Source organism: Natator depressus, chromosome 6, assembly GCF_965152275.1.
Source record: "Natator depressus isolate rNatDep1 chromosome 6, rNatDep2.hap1, whole genome shotgun sequence".
In the NCBI taxonomy this organism is placed as follows: domain Eukaryota; kingdom Metazoa; phylum Chordata; order Testudines; family Cheloniidae; genus Natator; species Natator depressus.
This window is the reverse complement of record NC_134239.1, coordinates 58,030,129-58,049,733: the sequence shown is the minus strand read 5'-3', so window position 1 is coordinate 58,049,733 and position 19,605 is coordinate 58,030,129. Positions and strand designations below refer to the sequence as shown.

General features: G+C 43.8%; 1 protein-coding gene and 1 long non-coding RNA gene across 3 annotated transcripts in view; one reads left to right on the top strand and one right to left on the bottom strand.

Moving 5' to 3' along the window:
- The window catches only part of LOC141989079 (uncharacterized), a 35,102-nt gene extending 26,463 nt beyond the window's left edge, over nucleotides 1-8,639 (top strand). The window contains exons 2-3 of one of the 2 annotated variants that reach the window (XR_012639909.1): nucleotides 4,210-4,284; nucleotides 8,456-8,639. This is a non-coding gene — a long non-coding RNA (uncharacterized LOC141989079). Of the gene's footprint in view, nucleotides 1-4,209; nucleotides 4,285-8,449 lie in introns of both variants that reach the window. The other variant, XR_012639908.1, reaches the window with a different exon arrangement.
- LOC141989078 (transmembrane protein 263-B-like) overlaps nucleotides 1-19,605 on the bottom strand; it is a 304,105-nt gene that overhangs the window by 63,224 nt on the left and 221,276 nt on the right. The gene's annotated exons all lie outside the window — the stretch shown is intronic.

The following is a 19,605-nucleotide window of genomic DNA, read 5'->3' as shown; positions in this document are numbered from 1 at the left end:
AGTGGTCCTTTCCCTGATTCTTTGTTAAATCACTTGGTGGTGGCAGCGTACCTTCCAAGGGCAAAGAATTTGTGCCTTGCGGAAGTTTTAACCTAAGCTGGTAGAAATAAACTTAGGGGGTCTTTCATGCAGGTCCCCACATCTGTACTCTAGAGTTCAGAGTGGGGAGAGAAATTAATTGCAGATAACTGATGCGATTCACTCAAAACAATTAATCACGATTTAAAAAATTAATCGCGATTAATCACAGTTTTAATTGCACTGTTCAGAATACCAATTGAAATTTATTAAATATTTTGGATGTTTTTCTACATTTTCAAATATATTGATTTCAATTACGACACAGAATACAAAGTATGCAGTACTCACTTTATATTATTTTCATTACAAATATTTGCACAGTGAAAATGATAAACAATAGAAATAGTATTTTTCAATTCACCTCCTACAAGTACTGTAGTGCAATCTCTTTATCGTGAAAGTGCAACTTACAAATGTAGATTTTTTTTTGTTGCATAACTGCACTCAAAACCAAAACAATGTAAAACTTTAGAGTCTACAAGTCCACTCAGTCCTACTTTTTGTTCAGCCAATTGCTAAGACAAACAAGTTTGTTTACATTTACAGGAAGATAATGCTGCCCTCTTCTTATTTACAATGTCACCTGAAAGTGAGAACAGACATTCGCATGGCACTTTTGTAGCCAGCATTGCAAGATATTTACATGTCAGATCTGCTAAACATTCATATGCCCCTTCATGCTTTGGCCACCATTCCAGAGGACATGCTTCCATGTTGATGACGCTCATTAAAAAAAAAAAAAGCATTAATTAAATTTGTGACCAAATTCCTGGGGGAGAATTGTATGTCTCCTACTCTGTTTTACCCAGATTCTGCCATATATTTCATGTTATAGCAGTCTTTGATGATGACCTAGCATGTTGTTTGTTTTAAGAACACTTTCACTGCAGATTTGACAAAATGCAAAGAAGGTACCAATGTGAGATTTCTAAAGATAGCTAGAGCACGCGACCCAAGATTTAAGAATCTGAAGTGCCCTGCAAAATCTGATCAGGAGAGGGTGCGGAGCATGCTTTCAGAAGTCTTAAAAGAGCAACACTCCGATGCAGAAACTACAGAACCCGAAACACCAAAAAATAAAATCTACCTTCCGCTGGTCGCATCTGACTCAGATGATGAAAATGAACACGGGTTGGTCTGCACTGCTTTGGATCGTTATCAAGCATGGACGCATGTCCTCTGGAATGGTGGTTGAAACATTAAGGGACATAAGAATCTTTAGCATGTAAATATCTTTCAACGACGGCTACAGCAGTGCCATGCGAACACCTGTTCTCCCTTTCAGGTGACATTGTAAATAAGAAGCAGGCAGCATTATCTTCTGCAAATGTAAACAAACTTGTTTGTCTGAGTGCTTGGCTGACTAAGAAGTAGGACTGAGCGGATTGTAGGCTCTAAAGTTTCACAGTGTTTTATTTTTGAATGCGGTTATTTCTTGTACATAATTCTACATTTGTAATTTAAACTTTCATGATAAAGAGATTGCACTACAGTACTTGTATTAAGTGAATTGAAAAATACTATTTCTTTTGTTTTTTACAGTGCAAATATTTATAATAAAAATAAAGATAAAGTGAGCACTGTACACTTTGTATTCTTGCTGTAATTGAAATCAATATATTTGAAAATGTGGAAAACATCCAAAATATTTATATAAATGGTATTCTATTATTGTTTAACAGTGCGATTAATTTTTTTAATCGCTTGACAGCCCTAATTAAAACCAAGCATAGCTGTTAGCGTTAGCAAATTCAGATGCTGCTATCACCAAAGACTGGTGAGCTAAAAAGAAGTGACCGATCAGCACAGGCTCCCAGCAGACTGCAAAGTGAACCAGCTGGAGTCCCCCTAATCTTTCTGCAGAGAAACACTGCAAGGGAGTAGGCTGAGTTTTTGAAAAATCTGGCCAAAAAAGAGTCTACTCGGGACAAAACTTTTTTTTTCCTGGAATTCAGATCCCCCTAATGTAAGTTGAATGCTGTTTGGGACCAGAAGCAGTATCCCAGCTGAACTGGGAAAGAACAAAGTTATATCAAGAGCAGCAGCAGCAATCTTATGTGAGCATGCCAAAGCTGAGATATCTTGAATGGAAACAGGAAGCATGAATTACAACCACATTTGCTGCTAGAGGGCTGCTTTAAACAAACGCACATCATAGAAAAATCCAGCACTGAAGGAGTTAAACAATAAACCTAAGGAATACCACTCCACTTATTTCTGATCTGTTTTGCTGCATTGCAGGCTGGGGAGAGGAAGGAAGAAACCCCTGTGCAGAAATACTAATCCCCAACTCACAAGTGGTATTCGTTAGTAGAATGGGATGAAAATAAGCATGACAGCAGTGTGCACCCAAAGTGTGGTAGTGTGGTGAAGTGCAAGTACCGAGCAGCGTGTGCATGCTGCTTTTGCTTTGGGGCCAGGGACTTTTCTCACATATTTTTCAAGATCTACTCTCTGTTCTGTAGCTATCCACTCCTTTCAATGCAAACACAAAACAAATGCGTTTGGAATTTGAAATTTTTTTACCCAGAAGGCACTTGGAGTCTGTGCACATCCTGATGGGAATGAAGTCACAGACAGCTATCTAAACAGAGTGCTCTCTCCATCAGAGATCACACTGACTGTGAACGTGTCATGTTAGATTTTTAGAGAAATAAAAGATTTTAAATGTATACAAAAATGTAGATAATTTTTCATTAGCACGAGCTACGGATTGGAGCTCACCTGCCAACTGTGCTCACCTTGACATTTGCAATTCTGTGCATTTTGTGCTGTGAATTTACTTATGTTATTAAATCTTACTAAGAAACCAGAGCTGTGATTGAGACACCGAGCATAAAGCTCAAATAACTCTCTGCTAAAAAGCAACTCAGACTAGAGGGGTGGCAGATGCTACTAGAAAAAGGCTATATCACATATATATAGACATCCACACTCACATTCCTTCCCTTCTCACAACATAATGGGCTTTATTCTACCCAGAGCTCAAATGAGGTTTGAGCAAGTTTTTACTGAGAATTTCCATTTAAATACATTGCAAATTTCTGTGCTTCACCAGTGAAATTGCTTAAAATGGCATGAAATTGAACCCCCACAAAATGAGGGCAACCTGACAGGTCTGATAATGCAAGTATTGATACAAAGATTAGACAAGATTAAATTCTGCTATTTAGAGAGTAACAGTTCATAATTAGGGGTGCAAGGTTCTTTGTTGAAAATTTTAAGTGGTTTCCCACTGAATGCATTACAAAGATCATCACATTCCATTTCCGTTTCATAGCTCAGAATAAAGATTTTATCACATATTGGGGAACCCTCTTTAACAAACACTTCACCTGATAAAAAAGTAAACATATTAACATCGACTAATTCCCTGCTTATCTCCAAGTGCCACACAATAGCAAAACTGAGATGCTGAAAATGACAAACCTATTCAGTCAAAGCCATTGGCCTCTCCACAAACTCAACCATTTATTATTAAGAAATAGCATTAGGACGCTGGACACAAATGGAGTTTTCCAACTGGCTACTGGTTATGTTGTACTTGCACCTCTGACATGATGCACAATAAATAATTAAGTGAGATTATTCCTTATTGCTATTTTATTTGCTTTGCAATTTCCATTCATGGCAGCAACAGGACACCCCAAGCAGAACATTTCTAGGATATTGGTGTTCTACCCAGGTGATTAAAATCACTTTGTCTTTGGCCTTTTATTATATAATACCACCTGAGGCAGCGTGCTATAATTGCCCGGCAATACATGACTTTAAGTGTATCTTATTGCTGTACAATAGAATGGAACACTGTTAAACCAATACCTGTTCAAGTAATTAACCTATTATAAAGAAAAAATAAATCAGTGCACCAAGGTTATGCATTTAAAAGAACTCCACTGTGTTTCTTTCATTTAAATTGCAAAGCGGATGTCAATGTTGTTTCAGATCTACAAAGACAATTATTTCATGCACCGTCAGGTTACTTGCAAATCATCACACATACACCAGGGTCTAAGACGATACAGATTTCAAAGTGCATTGATATTCCACAATCTTTGCTCTGTAGTAACTGGATGGATTGGATTCCCTAGTTTAGCTTTCACTTAAACTTTTTTTCTCTTTCTCCAGATGAAATGGATGAATACACAATACAGACACTTTATGTGATCCTGCAAGGTTACCTGAGCTTTGACCTCTAGAAAGGTGGGTTGTCTCCAGACTGTCTTGTTTGTTTTCATATGGATTGAATTTTATAGCCCTCATGAACAGGGCTATTCTGCAGGACTGGCAACATGTATGGTCTCATAACTATGCTCTTTTCAGATTTCCCTCTCCATGATTCTTCTAGCCTCTGTCAGGTGACTGAAGATGCCAGGGCTCCAAGGTTCAGCTCACCCTTGGGTCTGTCTTATGAACCAGTAGGCTAGCACAAACTGTAGTATTTAAGGCTGGGAATTGAAAGAGGCCTGTGGTACCTGCAGACTTTCAGTGGGAGTTGGGTGTCTATTCCTTTGGGTTCCTTTGAGTAGGCCTACAATGATATAACTTGCACCATGCTCCTGATATGACCTTTAAAGTTCCGGGTTTAGAAAATTAATTTTGGTCCACAACAGCAAATACACCTGTGACCCCATACTTGGATTTCAGAGTAACAGCCGTGTTAGTCTGTATTCGCAAAAAGAAAAGGAGGACTTGTGGCACCTTAGAGACTAACCAATTTATTTGAGCATGAGCTTTCGTGAGCTACAGCTCACTTCATCGGATGCATACTGTGGAAATTGCAGAAGACATTATATACACAGACACCATGAAACAATACCTCCTCCCACCCCACTCTCCTGCTGGTAATAGCTTATCTAAAGTGATCATCAAGTTGGGCCATTTCCAGCACAAATCCAGGTTTTCTCACCCTCCGCCCCCCCACAGACAAACTCACTCTCTTGCTGGTAATAGCCCATCAAAGGTGACCACTGTCTTCACAATGTGTATGATAATCAAGGTGGGCCATTTCCTGCAGAAATCCAGGTTCTCTCACCCCCTCCAAAAACCACACACACAAACTCACTCTCCTGCTGGTAATAGCCTATCCAAAGTGACCACTCTCCTTACAACCTGCATGAAAATCAAAGTGGGCCATTTCCAGCACAAATCCAGGTTTTCTCACTCCCCCACCCCCATACACACACAAACTCACTCTCCTGCTGGTAATAGCTCATCTGAAGTGACCACTCCCTCTACAATGTGCATGATAATCAAGGTGGGCCATTTCCAGCACAAATCTAGGTTTTCTCACACCCCCCCCCCCCCCACAAACTCACTCTCCTGCTGGCAATAGCTCATCCAAACTGACCACTCTCCCCACACTGTGCATGACAATCAAGGTGGGCCACTTCCAGCATAAATCCAAGTTTAACCAGAATGTCTGGGGGGGTGGGGGGGGAGGAAAAAACAAGGGGAAATAGGCTACCTTGCATAATGACTTAGCCACTCCCAGTCTCTATTTAAGCCTAAATTAATAGTATCCAATTTGCAAATGAATTCCAATTCAGCAGTTTCTCGCTGGACTCTGGATTTGAAGTCTGAGGGATTTGCTCCAATCCCTCAGACAGAGACAAACACCTACAAGATCTCTATCAAGCATTCTTACAACTACAATACCCACTTGCAGAAGTGAAGAAACAGATTGATAGAGCCAGAAGAGTTCCCAGAAGTCACCTACTACAGGACAGGCCTAACAAAGAAAATAACAGAACGCCACTAGCCGTCACCTTCAGCCCCCAACTAAAACCCCTCCAACGCATTATTAAGGATCTACAACCTATCCTGAAGGATGACCCAACACTCTCACAAATCTTGGGAGACAGGCCAGTCCTTGCCTACAGACAACCCCCCAACCTGAAGCGAATACTCACCAACAACCACATACCACACAACAGAACCACTAACCCAGGAACCTATCCTTGCAACAAAGCCCGTTGCCAACTGTGCCCACATATCTATTCAGGGGACACCATCACAGGGCCTAATAACATCAGCCACACTATCAGAGGCTCGTTCACCTGCACATCCACCAATGTGATATATGCCATCATGTGCCAGCAATGCCCCTCTGCCATGTACATTGGTCAAACTGGACAGTCTCTACGTAAAAGAATAAATGGACACAAATCAGATGTCAAGAATTATAACATTCATAAACCAGTCGGAGAACACTTCAATCTCTCTGGTCACGCAATCAGAGACATGAAGGTCGCTATCTTACAACAAAAAAACTTCAAATCCAGAGTCCAGCGAGAAACTGCTGAATTGGAATTCATTTGCAAATTGGATACTATTAATTTAGGCTTAAATAGAGACTGGGAGTGGCTAAGTCATTATGCAAGGTAGCCTATTTCCCCTTGTTTTTCCCCCCCCCAGACGTTCTGGTTAAACTTGGATTTATGCTGGAAGTGGCCCACCTTGATTGTCATGCACAGTGTGGGGAGAGTGGTCAGTTTGGATGAGCTATTGCCAGCAGGAGAGTGAGTTTGTGGGGGGGTGTGGGGGGGGTGCGTGAGAAAACCTAGATTTGTGCTGGAAATGGCCCACCTTGATTATCATGCACATTGTAGGGGGAGTGGTCACTTTGGATGAGCTATTACCAGCAGGAGAGTGAGTTTGTGTGTGTATGGGGGTGGGGGAGTGAGAAAACTTGGATTTGTGCTGGAAATGGCCCACTTTGATTTTCATGCAGGTTGTAAGGAGAGTGGTCACTTTGGATAGGCTATTACCAGCAGGAGAGTGAGTTTGTGTGTGTGGTTTTTGGAGGGGGTGAGAGAACCTGGATTTCTGCAGGAAATGGCCCACCTTGATTATCATACACATTGAGAAGACAGTGGTCACCTTTGATGGGCTATTACCAGCAAGAGAGTGAGTTTGTCTGTGGGGGGGCGGAGGGTGAGAAAACCTGGATTTGTGCTGGAAATGGCCCAACTTGATGATCACTTTAGATAAGCTATTACCAGCAGGAGAGTGGGGTGGGAGGAGGTATTGTTTCATGGTGTCTGTGTATATAATGTCTTCTGCAATTTCCACAGTATGCATCCGATGAAGTGAGCTGTAGCTCACGAAAGCTCATGCTCAAATAAATTGGTTAGTCTCTAAGGTGCCACAAGTCCTCCTTTTCTTCATACTTGGATTGTGCCAGCTCCTGGAGTGCCAGACTAAGCCTCTTGGGGGTCCTACCCTCAGGACAACAATTGTAATGACTACAAGAGCCCTCTGACACCATTTCCCAGCAGACTTGGAGTCGGGGTGGGGACAGAATGGACTGGAAAAGCTTGCTGAGGCAGTTGGGAGGTTTCACATTGGGTGATATGGATAAGCAGTTTACTGGGCCAATGGTGAGCCAAGGCTGCTCAGCCCCACAGGGGAGGTCTACACTGCCTCTGGAAGGTGTGATTCCCAGCATGGGTAGACAGACTTGCGCTAGCTCAGCTCGACCTCATGAGCAAACAATGGCAGTCAGCTGTGGCGGCCATTGGCAACAGTTTGGGCTAGCCCCCTGAGTCCAATCGTGGGCGGCTAGCGCAAACTGCTGCCTGTGTTGCAACCTCCGCACGGGTTATTTTAGAGAGAGAGTTCGAGCTGAGGTAGTGCTGCGAGTCTGTCTGCCCATGCTGGGAATCACCCCCCTCCACGGCCATACAGACACGCCCTCTGTGGGAGGGGACACCCGGACAGAGACAAAAGACACTAGTTTTTGTTTCAGTTTTGAGTTTGGGAGCTGTGAGAGAAAGAAGCAGAACAGCTCAGAGAGTCTCTGATTAACTCCCACTTCCCACAAAGGGAGTCTGAACTGCTGTGGGAAGGTTGCATGGATCAGGATGATCCAACCCTGTGGAAACCCACGTCCAGAGTGGCAGAGATCTGACCCGGTGCTGGCTACTTAAAGCCAGCTGAAACCTTCACAGGACTTCAAATCAGAGAGCCAGCAAGCTTGGTAGGAGGACTGTGCCCTACCCATGGGCAAAGACAGGGTAAAGGGACCCTTTCTGTTTACACTGGCCAACGTTCACAGTGTTGCAGCACTCATCTCAGGCCTCAATCTCAGCATGCCAACTACCTAGGAAGATGCCAGAAAGGGAGCTGGGAGTTGGAAAGAGTTGGGAAATGGGGAATTTGTTGATTTGTTAATACGTATTAGTTAACCCGAATCATTTCCTTTCCTATTTTCCTGCTTTCAGTAAAGTTCCTCTTTGTTATACGGTTATTTTGGGGTGCGTCATTTCTTTGCTGGGGTGTGTTTTGATGTACTTTATTGTTTCTTGAGTACTTCAGGGGCTTTTCATATTCCTCGTCCTTTAGTAGCATTGTTCATTTCCCCAAGGGACAGTATGACTCGGATCTCGGGCACAGTGACGAATCACCTGGGGTGGAGGCATCAAGCGTCAGAAAAAGAGCCGAAAACCCAACCCATGCGAGGAGAGGGGAGAAGTCACTCCAAGTGGCACATACCAGGAGGAGGCATGAGCCATACCTTGAAGAGCGGCTACACACCAGTAGTATGCTAGATGTTAAAGACCTATTGTATGACCTTGCCCAATGCGGAATTGTTTCCTGCATTAAAATATTTAGTGTTTTGTACAGTCTAATGTTAAAGATTCTAAGTGATGGGACTTCCATCTCTTACTATGGAAAATTATTCTGTATCTCACTGTCAGGAAGAGGTCTCTTATATTCAGCTTAAATCCTTTTCTTAAATATAACACCCACCCCTGCCCTCCACATACTCAGACTATGTCTACATGGCCCCCACTTTGGACTACGGGGGTGTGAACTGTGGCGTGCACTAATGTGCTGCACTGTAACTCCATGTGGATACTGCAGGTGCAAATGAAAAGGTACCTAGTTCACATTAAAGTTTGTTAACCTGAACTAGGTACCTTTTCATTTGCACCTACAGCATCCACATGGGGAATTATAGCATAGCACACTAGTATGTGCTACAGGTCACACCCCCATAGTCCCAACTGCAGGGCCTTGTAAACAAACCCTTAATTACACCCCCTTGGACCACCGTAACTAATTCTTCCCCTTCTGCGGTGTTTGCTATCCCCAAATACAGTTACAATGTGTCTCTTTAGTCGCTTTATAGTCATGGTAGACCGATTTAGTTTTTCAAAGTCTGTGCTCATAAGTCAATCCTGCCAGTTCCTTACTAATTTCTGCTGCTTCTCCCAGCATGGGGTTTCAGTATTAACCTATGAACAAAGAAACAGACGTCAAAGAAAAAAAAATTACATTCTGTTTTCTCTCATAACGTGGGTGAAGTGAGTTCTCTAACGTAACAGAATGCTGGAAAATGATGTGCCATGCCTATTTACAGCCCACACTACTGGACCACTACTGCGGGCTCCTGATATGTAACAAATATACCATATGCTCGAGAGCTGGATGGGAATGCACTGATCACCAGGCTCGAAAGTGGCCACTGGAGAAGCTGAAAGCCACAAGGAGTTTTTGGCAGAGTATTATGATCTCTGGCATTTTTCTATCCCCCAGGCAATAGTTTGCACCTACTGTCTTAAAAAAATAGTTTGCTATTTGCATATGGAGAGTCTAAGTATTACACCCCCACCCACCACCACTTGCTGCTATCATTTTTAACAATAAGCTTTCCACCTCAAATACCGCAAGAATAAGGCTACTCTAATGGGAAAAGCTTGAAGCCTACATCATGCACATAAAACCAGCTGCCGAAGGTCATGACCGAGCCCTCCCTGAACCGCCAGAGAAGCACGCACTCTTTTCCACTGCTGCATGTGCCTTTCATTCAAAGAGGCCTCACTGAAAGAATGACATTCAGAGAATGACTTTGGCTGATGGTTGCCGCAGAACAGATCTTACACGGCAACCTTTGGAAATCCAAACAAAAGATGCTTTTCCCTCGAGCACTGAATACAATTCCATATCCTAACAGGTGTCTCCAGTGCAGGCAGGTAATAAGGATGTGTGCGTAGCTCACAACAAACTGGGGAGGGGAGAACTGATACTGTACCACCCGATGGTCCCTTAACATACACCTCTCTCCTCCCAGAAACATACAGGATGAACATCAGATTCTGTCTCGCAGAGTGTAGAAAGTTCACCTCAAGCACGTTTCCAGTCTAATGAGACTCCTCTCTAGTTGCATCTCCTATTAGCAGATGGACAAATCCCAAAATTTAACAGTCAGAAACACTTTCCCTTTAACAACCTCCAGCCTCCCTAACCAGATTGTCAATAAACAGAGCATATTGCACAGATGGACTAATAACGCAATCCTAATTCAATTGCCTAGAACCATTTTCTGTGCACACTCTATTAAAAGCAGCCACTCAGTTAGTAATGTCTTAGAAAGCAGGACAGAATCTCCTTCTGAAGAAGAGAAAGGAAATGTACTGACTTTGATTAGCTGACATCTGTGAGACAGCTCTCCTTGATAGCACGCTTAATAGTCACCAGCAATTCTGTGTCCATGGACAGCGGCTTCCAGCCACACTAACAATGTGATCAGCTTGCTCTTGCCCTTGACTTAACTTTCAGCCTTGAGACTCCTAATCGATTCACCCACCTGATCTGGAAGCGTCCAACAGCCTTTTCCATTAAGCTGAACAGATATTTGCGTTGAATGGGAATAAGTCAATGCCACGCACAAAAGGCCTGTTAATGCTCTTTCCACTTTCCTATTTCCCAGGGCCAGTGTGTAGAGAGGAATATACTCCCCAAAGAGAGAAGAAGCAATTTCTGTTTGGTCAGTGGACTACCTGCCTTGACATAAATGCTTCTTTTCTTTCTTTACCTTATGCCAAATTTCTTGGTTGATTTTCATTCACTACATGTTGTCTTCACTTACTAACTGGGGAGTGTTATGAGCAAAGCTTGGTATGGGGGAAAGTGGGAGAAGGAACCAGACTCCACTGGTGTTATGTTTAAAGTTTGCTCTTCCTATTATTTAAAGCCAGACCGCCAGAAGCCACGGGCTGATGCACAGCAAGGGATTATCTTGCACAGGCGGCATCTTTGAAGTTCATGAGTTTCAAATCAGCTGCAAAGAGGGTCCCATCAACAGAGGTGGTGCTTGGGGCCAGGAAAGTCCAAAGAGCTGGCTTACTCCTCCATCTGCACTCCAGATCGAAGGCACACAGAGAGTAGTTCACGTTCCATATGCTATTAGTCTCTCTTTACCCTGGTTTGGGGGCAGTGGAAACTATGTTTGAGGTTAGGCAGTGTGACTAAAGCACACGCACACAGGCCTACAAACTAAGTTTTGGAAGTTTTTTTTCTTTGCATTTACTGTCCAGGCTTCCAGATCTGCTGTGCTGTGTGAGTGACCTGGAGCACAATGCTTTCTCCTCTGATGGCTGTATAGATACAGTGCCATGACAAGCCTCACCTCTCCCTTAATCTTCTTTCACTAACTGTCACACTGGAGATCCATCCTGCCACCTCTGGGTATCCTTCCCTCTTTCTCTTACTCCTGTGAGGTATCAATATGCTTGAGAGAGCCTCAAACTACTAAGAACTCCTTTGAAGATAATGGGACTGGATGGCCCATCATGGCCAGTTGTGATTGATTCATGCGCTACTCACTGCAGAAAGCTCTCTCTGGGCTCTGAGCCTGACAGCAATAGCTTTCTCTTTGCTATTTTGCCTTCTTAATTTTTTTTTTAAATATTCAATATACAGTATTCTTTATTTTGGCATTACCTTGGGGGAAAAACTTGCTGTACATTATCTTGCACACTGTCTGGGTAATGGCTTAGCCTTGCACATCACTTTTCTTTTCCTCTGGCATCTTGACAAGCTCTTGGGCAGAACTATTTGAGAGCTTGAAGCAATGTTTCCACTTTTGAAAGCTCTCTCACAGTATGACCAGGAGCCAACACTGGAGAAAAAGGCCAGTGAGTCAGCAACTAAGCAAGGAGAGCTCTCTGCATTAGTCAGTACAGCCACAGTACATTAACTTCTTTGGCAATATGTTGAGAAACAGAGGCTGTGCGCTTACTACCAGTTCTTTCGAGAGGGCAGCTGCAACACCTCTAGAAAGCACCATTTATTCAAACAATACATTGGAAAGAATAACAAAGAATTATTCTTTCCAATTAGCTGAATTTAGGGCTTGTAACAGTGAGGCACTGAATAGATTGGCTAGAGTCAGGCATAATGGGGAAAGATACACTGCAAGCTTTCCCCTCAGGTCCTGCCAGTCATGTCCCACACCACACCCCATTATACCAGCCTCAGGCTCTCCACACTTTTCTTCTAGTGCACCTCAATACTGCCCTTCAACATGCCCTGAGCCTCTCTTTTAGCAAAGGAAACTGGTAATTGTACCCAATTGTTGGGAAATAAAGTGATGATACAAAGCATTCAGTAAGTTATAGGCTGAGGCCCCCAAACTCATTTTACTTGTGACCCACTCAGAATTTGAACCCCATCTAGTGCAGTAACTCACCGCAACACTTAAACTGCTCTGAAACTGGTAAAAAATGTGCCAACACAGAGATATGCTTGATAGGCAGAAATCTAGCTGGATGATCTTGCATACAGATAATTTGAGCTCGAGAAAAAAAATTGAAAAGAAGAAAAATGTCTATCAAAGTCCAAGAATGGTAATTATCAAGGATTTAATGGAAACTCACTTCTTGACAAACCGCATGTTAAGAAATTAGACAGAATACTGAATATTTTAACACCAGATCTCCGTTGGCGGCAGGGAGGAAGAGGGGAGAGAGAGAGAGAGAGAACAAAACTGTTTTCTTCAAAAAAAAAAAAATCATCTCATTTGAAAAGTTAGCTCCTGTTGAGCTAAGCTACTGGGAAATAATATAATATATCTGTCCATCTCCAGAATATCTGGTGACACTTCCAGCAGGGACCTGCAGCAGATCCAACCTCTTATAATATCCTAATTAAATGGCTGTTATTCATATAAGGGAGGCACAGTGGTCGAAGTGACACACCAGATAACATGACAAGCCAGGCTGGCCTGTTGACAGCAACTGCTCCAATAAGTCAAGTCTAAGTGAAAAGTGGAAACATGAACACAAGTAAAGTGATTACAGAGGGCTAACTTCTCCCTTTCATCTAATGTGTGTTGACAATGCGGGCTAGTATGATTTAACTGGCTGCCAAAGAACATCCAGAGATTAGTCTATATAGTCCCTCCAGTAGCGTATTTCTGTGCATGTACATAGGCATTACACAAAGGGCAGCAGGCACTGCTCTGAAATACCTGGATGGACTCTTAGAAAGTTATTGCAGAATCTTGATTAGCCCAAACAGACCTGGATCACCTCTTAATTGTGTCAAAGAGAGCTGGCAACTGTATGAAAATCATTTAATTCAAGTAACCAATTGGCACTATTGTGATACTGCTGAATGCAGTCACCAAGAGCCAGAATTGCTAGGCTTTTCAGCTTGTGGGGAGAAAGGATACTTCATAAATTTTAAATCTAGCCAGCTAGCAGAAGAAAACCTAATTTGCTGGCTGTCCAGTTGGTAATTTAAAAATTTCAATATTTGGAGCTTGGCCGTCTTAGCCTGAAAACCTGAATTGGGTATTTCCCTCAGCTTGTTTAGTTTTGTCCTCTGCTGTGCTGGAGATCTGGAAAGGTGTTTGAGCAACAGCATAAGGAAGAAAGAAAGAATCTGGAGTGATGGCAGAAACCAAAACCCCTCTCCACCCCCACCCACAAAAACTGCCAGCTATGTAAGATCACCAGCCAAGTGCAGGTTCAGGGAAGATAGCAGCATATAACTCTACAGCAGTGATACTCAGATCTCAGTGGTTTCAGGAGCCAAATTAGCAATCAACATTACCCAAGAGCCACAATAGTGTGAATTCATTGTTTCATTTACTAAAGTACTATATATTCTTATTTAAACAGTATGACGGGGAAATATTTAGGTTTTTTATATATATATAAAATTTTCACAGCAAAATGACTGACCAAGTATTATTATTTTATCAACTACAACTGGTTAATAACATAGTAACAGCATCCTGATTGGTTAATAATTAAATCACACTGTGTTTTGATACCATGTGCTGCACAGAGCTGCAGCAGCCACTTGCAGCTCGTGAGTCTCAATCTGAGTATCACTGATCTACAGTGACAAAGGGATACAAAAGTTATTTTCTGAGACTTGCTGCTCTAGAACAGCCCCATTCAGACTTCATCCAGAATGCTTAGGCCAATTTAGATGTCCTTCCTCAATGTCTGCATGGCCACTCAGAGAACTTGACTAGATGGACATTCCCCTAACAGCCAGCAATTGTTTCTATTCCCTGTTCACTGTGCTGCTCTTTAACATGCCATGGAACTTGGGCTGCTCTAACACACCATCCCCAGTGTCATGGCTCAACTGGCCCGAGTTCCATGGTGTGCAAGATTGAAGGGGATGAGACCAGCACACTGAGGCGTTCAGCACACTTTCCATTAAGGTAGAGAGTGAACTGGAGGGACTTACTGTGAAAGCCTGAAGTGGCAGTTGGGAACCACTGATTTCTAATGTCTTCAAAAAAATATCAACTGGTCTGGACTGAAAGAAGAAGGGGAGAGGGAGGGACAAACACCAACAGCAACTGAGATAGATGCAGTACCATAATTAAGAGATGTAAATCTAATATCACAGTCACATTCATCTCCAGCTGGCTCCCAGAGTTAACAGAGGGTTTAATTGTCACTGTAGAAGCAACCATGTTAATCCTTATTTTCAAGGACAGTGATAAACCATTGATTCCCTAAACAGCAAACATCTAAGAATGTCCAGCTCTCTTTAAATAGAAAGCAGGCCTGTGAAGACTGAATAAGTGAAACAGAGAAGTCACATGTCAGTAAGAACATCAGGAAGAGCTGTTGCCCTTTGTCAACAACTTCTAGGGATGCCATTAGCTCAGAGAATGAATATCAGAAATGTACACACTGGAACCTGCCCATCTAACTTATATGAGTCCACCCAACCCTTATCCCAACATCAAAGAGACTCTACCTTCTTATTCCTTTTAAAACCATTGTCATCAGTCCTGGTCATGTCTCTTTCTTCTCTTTGGATCCTCCGCTTCTACACCGGTTTCCAGCAGACATGCCTAAGCTAGCAGTCTCTGCTGAATCCTAGGATAACACAGTGGTGCTTTAACATTTTGCCTCCTCTGAGCAGATACGCATATTAAATGACTGGAGTCAGGATTATGATGGGACGGCACAGAAGAGAGATTTTGCACTTTTGCCCTAATGCTGGGGCACAACTATGGGACATCAGTAATCATTGGCACTCATCACCCTAGTACTGGAGAGTCTAAGAAATGCCAATAATAAAATAAATATAGCTGTCCTTTTAAAAACATACCAAGAGTAGAAGGGGAGTACTCCTAGAACTGTGCCAAATGCAATCAGTGAAGGAGAACAAGCATTTAAAAGAAGGCAGCTCAGAAACTCTGGTCTCAACAATGTCCCACCAGGGGACAGGTTTCTGGTCTCTACAATGTCCCACCAGGGGACAGGTTAGATACAGTAGGAAACTGACACAGCAATACTATACAGGAGTGGAGGACATGAAGTGAAGAATACAACTCAAGCTGTGGAGCGAAACATAGGCTGGCAGAGGGCAATTACCCAAATTGGAATCTGGCCAGAGCCCAGGGGTTAAACACTTCAGCTTTTGAGAGAGGTGTCGTGCATTCTTTAATGGCCAGAAGGTGTCAGGACATCCGTTTCAAATCTGATTGGAAATACCATGTGGGGGTAGGGAAAGGTGGGTACACCCGAGGGCAGTCATGACAGCCTGTGAAGCCACAAGATCTCTTTCCCTCTCTGGTGCTGAGGGAGGTGGTGTGGGAAAGATGAGGCAAAGCCAAGATTATATTAAATATGTTCAGGTGCTTGGCAACATCAGTGCACCATTAATGGCATTCCTGTCCTCTCCATGGCAACGCATCGATATTGTATTAAAACATGGAGTAGCGCAAGTTTCCAAACAATTACTGAAAAACACAAACAAGGCAGAAGGAGCCAAAAAAAAAAAAAAAAGGGGGGGGGGGGGAATGAGCGAGGCCAGGTTTCAAAGGGTGGTTTGGAGATTTCATTTCGTTACTGGTTCTTCTCCAACAAATCTTCTGTTCCTGACAGCAGGGTTGGGGCATGTGAGGGGGTAGAGGAGACACACACAGAAGTCTCGTTTTGGTTCAGAATTGGAGGCAACGCCTCACTCAAATCTTGTTAATTTGTGAAGCTGCCGGGGTGATTGATGCTCCAGGCAGCAGCAGCTTTCCTTGCAGCTCACAGAATTGCTATTAGAGAGCTAAAGAGCCTAGCGCTCCTTCCAGGAGCCCTCGCGCTGAATACAAACATCGGGACTTCTCCTTCACCAGCCACCAGCCTTCCTCCCCACCCCCCTTCGAGTTACTTTGAAGGAGCCTTGGAAACAAGAGACTTCGGAAAGAAAGGCTGGCTGTCTAAACGTTGCATGCAGTGCAAACACGGGGACACACGGTGCGTGCCTGCCTGCCTTCCAGGGGAAGGCTTGAGCTGGGGGCAGGACCGCCTTGCGGTCAGTGGAGATTTGCAGCAGAATGGAATGTAGATCTGTGTGTTTTTATCTGCAAAATGAAGTTGATGTGCTGCCTGTGACTAGTGCGCTAGACTGAATCACACTGATGTATTCACCCGGCAGGGTGGGGGCTAGGAAGGATCGATTGCAGAGGACCCCTTCCCATCTGTCAAACCTCAGCAAGTACCTCCCAAACCGTATGAAAAGATGGGGTTATCCCCCAGGCAGATGTCCTCCCTCCATCCAGAAACTCCTCTCTTCCCCAAAGCCATCTTCATCTCTCCACAGGCCATGCACGTGTCAGGGCCAATCCCCTACCTCTTCAGTGGCACAGAGAGAAAGAGAGAGGGCTCTGCTTTCATTCTGCAGTCAGAATTCCAAAGGGAGGCAGGCGGAAGAGGGTAGGGGAGAGGAACAACATTTTGACAGCGTGCAATAATGAAAAGATGACAGAAGCCTCAGACGGAGGAGCAAAGAGTCTCTCTGCTTCCCATGCACAATGATGGATGAAAGGGAGCGGATGAAGGATCATGCAGCAACGGGGCTGCATGCAGAACAGAAAGTGCACAGCTCCATTCCACCAGGGACCACAAAGTTTGAGTGAACTGGCAGGGGGCTGCTGCGCTTCTCCTGGGCTTTCCCTGAAGGCTTAGCCAGAGTGGAATGGGGGGGTTGGGCTTCCTCTGACTTTACTCTGCAAGGTGCTGCTCTAGGTTTTCAATGACCTGTACAGTACTACAGCCCCTAATTTCAGTAGTGCTAGATGAGAGAGGTTTTAGAATAAACTTACAGGCTCTCACTACCTCCCTCATAAACTGAGGATTTCACCTTGTAGTCTGGAGGAATAGTCTCTAAGGAGTAGGTTTGAAGAAGCTCTGATTTTGCAGGGCACCATACAGAAAAAAGTTATACCTAGCCTATCTGCCCACTAATTTGCTATGCCTGGAGCAGACTGAGGAACTGTAGGAACTTACAAGGAGAGAGGAATCTCAAAGGGGACTGCGAATGGGGGACAGAACCTTTCACCACTGGGTCGTGGGTTCAAATCTCAGGTCAGCGGTGACTCAGTGCTGTTACCATATTGTTACTGCTTCGTGACCAATGTGAAATAAAGTTTGGGGGATTCAGTTGCTGACAGCAGTCTGTAGACTGCTGCAAGTGATCATTCAAGTCCCCCTTCCTCTTGTACATAATTCAGCAGTGGGACCAAGGCTATAGAGAGGGGACCTTCCAGGCCACAGGAAACACACCCTGGTTGGGCGATGTGCATGTGGGAAGCCTGCCTTGCTGCTGGCCCTGCTGCGCGTAGTCTATCTTTGGGGCTGTCAGTTCAGCACATTTTGACATGCGTTTGGTATTTTTTAAATGAAGAGCGGATGGCAAGTGAGTCAGATGGGGCTCATTTACCTCAGTGGGGTCACTCCATTTGGATCCCCTTGCTGGATTATCTCCTCTCTTCTATCACTTCTACTCAGATGGCCAAATCTCTCTCTTTCTCCCCATGCCCCAGTCTATCCCCTGCCACCAGGTCTCATGCTATTAGCTTCCTCTCTGGCATCCTGCTGCCACCTGCAACTCATTTTCTCCAAAATTGATCTCTCCTCTGAATCCTCCCCCTTCCTTCTCTGTTTTCATGATCAACTCCATTATCCTTCCTCCCTCCCAAGCGCGTTATCTTTTGCTCTTGTCTCCTCTTCTCTCTCCACTCCATGTTACACTATTGCCAAGTCTGATCTTCTTCCTTTTCGATCACAAAATCTGTCTCTTTTCTTGCTCTCTGCCCCCACCCCACTCCTAAAACCACTGCCCATCTTGGCATTGTCGCACATGGAACAGTATTTGCCCTCTCCCGTCTCACCTCTTTACCTCTCAACTCTGTCTCCTCCAGTGTACCAAAATCAGAGCTGCTAACATAATTTTTCTTTCCCCCTCTACTCTGACCATATCTCTTTTTTCTTGTATCCTTACATTGGTTCCATATCCCCAACAACATTTAATTGAAGCTCCTTATCTTCCCTGCAAAGCCCTGTACATCTTACCCCACATTTACCTTTGCTCTAATTTCCCCTTTATCATGCTCCCAATACCCTTCTCAATCCTTCCTTCTTATTTCGTATTAGTGGAGGAAGGATGGCCGCGTGGTTAAGGCATTGGACTGATACTCTGATATGGGCTAAATTCCAGGCTCTGCCACAGACTCTCTGTGTGATTTTGGGCATGTCATATACTCTCTCTGTGCCTCAGTTCCCCATCAGTGAAATGTAGAGAACAGGACTTCCTTGCTCTCACCCTCGGCCCATCTTTTCTATTTAGATTGTCATTTCTTTGAAGCAGGGATTGTCTCTCTCTCTCTATATTTACATACAGCACCTAGCACAATAGAGTTCTTTTGGGGCTTTCTAGATAGTAGTGTAACGTTTCCCTCTGTCATCCACTCCCACTCTCAGCTTTGCACCTTCTTTTATGCCACCCCGTATGCCTGGAGCAGCCTTTCTCCTCATCAACCAAACTTTCCCAAATCTTTCAAGTCCTTTGAAACCCCCTCTTCCATTCATCTCTCCTCTCCTCTTTTAATCACTTCAAATCCCATTATTTGGGGGCTGTTTTTCTGTGACTTGCCTGCCTTAGTGCCTGATTCTGTCAGGTGTCAAGCACCTTCTGCAAATGTGAACATCTACAGCTCCTTGAAGCCAGTAGGAGTTGAGGGCACTCGCCACCTTGCAGGATCAGACCCTTAAATTGTGAACTCATCAGGTTTGTAAGATCCATCCTGTTTGTAAGTGTCACAGACCACTGCCAATAAACAAACAATAAGGTTGAGGTAATAATCCATAGTATCTACATGGGACTCTACATTTTTCCACAGCACTCTGCCAACACTGATGGACTGACTTTTGCCACATTTTGCCCAGCTGGGATCCACACGCTTCCCATCATTATGCAGCTCAC